This window comes from Martes martes (genome assembly GCF_963455335.1).
Source record: "Martes martes genome assembly, chromosome: 1".
NCBI classification, from domain to species: Eukaryota; Metazoa; Chordata; class Mammalia; order Carnivora; family Mustelidae; genus Martes; species Martes martes.
The window spans coordinates 200,348,644-200,355,190 of record NC_137888.1 but is presented as its reverse complement, the minus strand read 5'-3'; positions in this window follow the sequence as shown (position 1 = coordinate 200,355,190).

Here is a 6,547-nt window from a genome sequence, read left to right as displayed (position 1 = left end):
GGGTCCTGGAATCCAGACCCGCATCGGGCTCTCTGCTCAGCAGGGAGCCTGCTTCCTCTTCTCTCTCTGCCTGTCTCTCTGCCTGCTTGTGATCTCTCTCTGTGACAAATAAATAAATAAAATCTTAGGAAAAAAAAATTATGTTTGACAGTTGAAGCCAAAATGTAACATTGTCTTACGTGGTTCTCAGTGTATGTAGGAGAAACATTTAAGATTTATAAATAGGAGAGGGTAAAAGGACTTAAAAGGGAGGTAAGGTTTTTATACTTCATTTGAACTAGTAAAATATTAAAACCAATAGACATAAGTAATGTATGTATGTATAATATCTAGAGCAACTACCAAAAAAAACTGTACAAAGAGACACACTCAAAAACACTATAGTTAAATAAAAATGGAATTTTTTTTTTTTCCCTTAATGCAGGGCTCAAACTCACAACCCTGAGATCAAGACCTGAGCTGAGATCAAGAGTTGAGGGTTTTTTTTTATTTTATTTTTTTTTAGATTTTGTTTATTTATTTGTCAGAGAGAGAGAACACTCGTAGGGGGAGTGGCAGGCAGAGGGATAAGCAGGCTTCCTGCTGAGCAAGGAGCCCGTGCTGGATTTGATACAGGACCCTGGGATCATGACCTGAGCTGAAAGCAGACCTTAACCAACTGAGCCACCCAGGTGTTCCACCAAAGTGGAATTTTTTTTAAAAATATCAATTAACTCACAGAAAGGCAAGAAAAAGAGAAATTAAAAAGAGAAGGAATAAACAAAAAAGAAAAAGGCAGATTTAAGCTCCAATATTTCAGTGATTGCATTAAATATAAATTCCCTAAATATAGTAATTAAAAGACAGATTAGGAGAGTAAATTAGTAACAATAACAAAAAGATCAATAACCCAGGGTTTAAAAATGGGCAAAGGAGTTGTAGGGTGACAGATGGTAGCTACATTTGTGGTGAGTATAACATCACAAATAGAGTTGTCAAATCACTATGTTGCATACCCGAAACTAATGTAACATTGTGTGTTACCTATACTTCAATAAAAATTGCTAAGAGAATAATAAGATTTATATGGAGAATTTAAAAGCACAGGAAGAACCATGGTTTTAACTTTGTAACTATAATGTATCAAATATTAATTTTAGAAACTAAACTAATTTTTAAAGTTTTGGGGTTTTTTTCTAAGTAATCTCCACATCCAACTTGAGAATTGAACTCACAACCCCAAGATCAAGAGTGACATGCTCCACTGGCTGAGCCAGCCAGGCTCCCCAGAAACTAAATAAACTTACGAGTAATCTCTTCTGTGCAAAAATTATTAATTAGGGGACGCCTGGGTGGCTCAGTCAGTTAAGCCACTGCCTTTGGCTCAGGTCGTGATCCCAGGGTCTTGGGATCGAGTCCCACATCGGGCTCCTTGCTTGGCAGGGAGCCTGCTTCTCTCTCCGCCTCTGCCTACCACTCTGCCTACTTGTGCTCTCTCTCTCTCTCTCTGACAAATAAATAAATAAATAAAATATTTTAAAAAAAGAAATCTCAAAAATCAACAGTAAGAAAACAACACAATTTTAATTATCAAAAGATTTGAACAGGCACTTCATCAAAGAAGATATCCAGATGGTAAGAACATGAAAAGATGTTCAACATCATGCAAATTAATTATGCAAATTAAAAATGGAGCACGAAACTACTACACAGCTATTAGAATAGCTAAAGTCAAAAAGACTGACCATACCAAATATTGGCAAGGATATATTGTGCTTTCTTCTTAATGGTAGGAGGTACAGGATGCAGTAATTTGTCTTTCATTGTGGAGGTGATGTCCCAGAATACTAGAGTCCTAAAAATTTTACTGAATATGATGGACACCTGAGTCTTCATAGGATTCACCTCCCAGCCATTGTAGCACATGAGTCTCACCAAGGAGCTTACAGTGCTATCCATTTATTGCTTATTTTGTTCAATTAACATGACATCATCAATATGGAGAACCAATGTGATATTCTGACAGATGTCCAGATTGTTTAGATCTCTCCATTTTATTTTTTTTTAAAGATTGTATTTATTTATTTGACAGAGGGAGACACAGTGAGAGAGGGAACACAAGCAGGGGCAGAGGGAGAGGGAGAAGCAGGCTCCCCACCGAGCAGGGAGCCCGATGAGGGGCTTGATCCCAGGACCCTGGGATTGTGACCCGAGCCGAAGGCAGACACTTAATGACTGAGCCACCCAGTTGCCCCTAGATCTCTCCATTTTATAATTTGACAGAAGTCAGGAGAGTTAGGAGAGCTTTGGGCCAAACTATGAATGTGTACTGATGTCCATTCCAAATGAATGTGAACTGTTTTTGAAATTAGAGATTATTTAATATTTATAACTGCTACCTTTTAGCACTATTGTAATATGCACAGCTTTTGTCTGTTTAGTTCACATTATGTAACCCTAGCATATGACTGAACATAATTCAACCAAGTGCCCCATATGGCAGAGATAATTCAGTGTCATTTTATCCCTCTGATACTCTAATTTCTGCCTCCCTAGACAGTACTCACAACTATTTGTATCTCAGAAAGAAAAATAATATGTACACTCTAAGGAAGTACAGTAATGTCCTGTGCTTTTTTTTTTTAATCAAGAAATTGGTTTGTCTGATAAATGGTGCTCAACTCTTACTGAAAAAGGCTAATTTTTATTGAGTTACATAGATGTTACTTTTTTTTTCATTGTTTTATCTAACGCAAGCTATTTTGCCCCTACCATGAGAAACCCAAGCAAGTCAAAATTAATCCCAAGCTTGCAGCAATAAATTAGTAGATTCCTGCTTCTCTCTGTGTGAACATCTTTTATTTTTATTTTTCGGTTTCCCAGGTATAGTACCTGCCAGTAGAACTTTTCCAAAAAAGTGTTCTCTCACAGCAATTATTGAATGCTTTCTATGTGCCAGCTCCTGTGGGTAGAAATAGAGGATATGGAGATAAATGAGATCATCTCTGCCTTTGGGGAGCTCTCAAACTAACTGGGAAACACTTCTAAACAGTTAATATTTCCAGGCAGTGAATGTTAGCCCTGATGAGTTTGTTAATAACTTTAGACCATACTTGAAGCCAAGAGCATTGTTCTCTTATTTCCTACAGAGAACCAAAGCAGTAGTCAGCTTAATGTGCTAAGTTAGGGGTATCTGAATGTCAACACGGACTTTCAACAATGAAGCAGCAGGTAGCCCAGGCAGGGGCTGAGATGCAGTATTGCCTAAAATCATTCTTAAACACATGCTCATGTGAGAATGTCTGGCTCACCTGGCATGTCTGGCCCCCAGGGTTTGTACTATGATGTAATATTACAGCCATCGGGAAAGAGCCTCCCACTCCCTTGGAATACATTTTCCACAGCTTTTTCATTTAATTCTTTACAAATCCACCAAGAATGAGGACTCCAATGGCAATTCAGAGTTGAGCTTCTTGTTGCAGTGGGGGCTGATGTTTTTCCTCAAAGGACACTGAACTACTATTAGTCATTGGGTCATCACAGCTGAATCCTGGCAAAGTAAAATTTTCAAAAAATTGAAAACATCAGGATGCCTGGATGGCTCAGTTGTTTAAGCATCTGCCTTTGGCTCAGGTCATGATCCCAGGGTCTTGGGATCGAGTCCTGAGTCGGGCTCCCCGCTCGGTGGGGAGCCTGCTTCTCTGTCTTTCCCTGTTTGTGCACTCTTTCTCTCTCTCTGACAAATAAATACATAAAAATCTTTTTTTTTAATGATTATTTATTTATTTATTTATTTGAGAGAGAGAGAGAGAGCATGAGAGGGGACAGGTCAGAGGGAGAAACATACTCCCCGCCAAGCAGGGAGCCCGATGTGGGACTTGGTCTCCGGACTCCAGGATCATGAGCTGAAGGCAGTTGCTTAACCAACTGAGTTACCCAGGCGCCCCATAACAATCTTAAAAAAATAAAGCCACCACCCTCTGGAGTGCCTGGGTGGCTTAGTTATTAAGCGTCTGCCTTTAGCTCAGGTCATGATGGTGGGGTCCTGGGATTGAGCCCTGCCTCAGGCTCCCTGCTCGGCAGGAAGCCTGCTTCTCCCTCTCCTACTCCCCCTACTTTTGTTCCCCCTCTCGCTGTCTCTTTGTCAGATAAATAAAATCTTTAAAATAAGTAAATAAATAAATAAAATGTTTTTTAAAATTGAAAACATGACTTATACAAATATAAGGGAACTAGTAAGATGTTAAAGCGGGTTCAAAGAGCATGTTGAGGAACTGGGTATTCACAGACATTTACAAAGGAATACTGGGAGAGAAAAAAAGGATGTTAGAATTAAAATGTTGGATAAGTATAAAACTCGTTCGTGTTGAGCAGAGCAATCAAACGGTTACCTTTGGGGTTATCTTTTCCACTGGATAATATTTATCATCTAACTAGAGTAATTGATAGTAAATAACAGAGGCACATTCCTTTAAGATAGATAATTAAATAACTCTTAGATGAAACCAACATCCCCCTTAATTCCCTAATTCCCAGTATGACATTGAAAGTACACATCAATTACCTTTCTGCCTTTTTTTCCAAGTAATTTTTCTTAACAACATCTTTATATTTCTTCAGCCAGGTACCTGAGCCCTCTCTCAGCCACCTATCCATCCCAGCATGCCTTTATAAGTCCATCTTCCACCTACACCTTTCCCATACTCACCTATGTCAGAACAACTGCCCACCCTCCTATCAGCTGAAGACCCTGTGGCTCATTGTCAGAGGCCACAGTACTACTTACCCCTCACGGGCAGTGCAGCTGGCACTGCTACCCACTCCTCAGAATCAGTGCGGTAATGAATTGAATCCCCCTTGACACTACTCCAAATTACTTAGTAACAATCTTTCTTGGCTGGTATAAATTAAAGAAAAAGAGGTTTCATGGGATTTCACCATTTCATTTGCTTGGAACCTCTCTAGAGACAGCATGATGAAAAACTAAGTCTTCAACTATTAGGCATTTGGTCCTGTTAAATTGGATTTGACAGCTTGGGCACACCTGCACAAAAGCTTTCAAACGAAATGTGCATTTTGTTGCATGAGCCTAATTTAGAACTGACCCAAGGGGATATTTTGTATGATTGGTGGGAAATTTATGATATCATGTTGAAACTTAACAATTTTTAGTTTTAACAATGTTGGTGAAAAAAAATCACAAAACCTTGGAAACTGGACCACAGAAAGAAGAATTTAGACTGTTACCTCTGGCAGTTGATAAAGGGACAGTCACATATCTACAATCAAAAGAATGAATCTGATCTACCTCCTCACAAAATCAACTCAAAAGAACAAAAACTGTAAAACTCTTAGAAGAAAACATAGGAGTAAATCTTCATGACTAGGGATGTGGCAGTGGTTTCTTAGATATGATACAAAAAGCAAAAGTAACAACAAAAAAGCAGGTGAATTGGCCTTCATCCAAATGGAAAACTTATGTGCTTTAAAGGACACCATAGCGGGTGCCTGGGTGGCCCAGCCGGTTAGGCGTCTGCCTTTGGCTCAGGTTATGATCCCAGGGTACTAGGATCGAATGCTGCATCAGGCTCCCTCCTCAGTGAGGAGTCTGCTTCTACCTCTGTTGCTCTCTCTCTCTCTGTCTGTCAAATAAATAAATAAATAAAATCTTTTAAAATAAATAAAGGACACCAGGGAAGAAAGGGAGCCTACATATGGGCAAGTATAATTATAATATAATTATAATATTTGCAAATTATATATCCGACAAGGAACATGTATTAGACTACATAAAGAACTCTTACAACTCAATAATAAAAAGTTAAATAACCCATTAAAAATGGACAAAGGATGAGATAGATATTTCTCCAAAGATATACAAATGGCCAATAAGCACATGAAAAGATGCCCAACATCATTAATCATTGAGATGCAAATAAAAACCACAATGAGATAGCACTTCACACCCAGTGGGATGGCTATGATAAAAAAGATAATAACAAGTGTTGTTTAACATGTGGAGAAATTGGAACCCTTCAACACTGCTGGGGGCTGATAAAATGGTACAGCCACTTTGAAAAACAGTCTGGCAACTACTCAAAGGGTTAAACACAAAGCTACAATATGACCCAGCGATTCCACTCCTAGGCATATACCCCAAAGAAATGAAAACATATGTCTACACAAAAACTTGTACTGGGTTCATAACAGCACTATTCATAATAGCCCCAAAATGTAAACAGTCCAGATATCAGCTGATGAGTGAATGAACAATTGTGGTATGTCCTTACAGTGGACTATAATTCAGCTATAAGAAGGAATGAAATACTGACACATGCTACAACATAGATTAACCTTGAAGACCTAATGCAAAGTGAAAGAAGCCAGTCATATACTGTATGATTCCATTTATTTGAAATGTCTCAAATGGGCAAATCTATAGACAGAATGTAGATTGGTGGTTGCCTATGGCTGGGAAAGTAGCATGAGGAAATGAGGAGTGACTGCTAATAGATACAAGGTTTTTTAAGAGGTGACAAATGCTCTAAAATTAGATTGAGGGGATGAT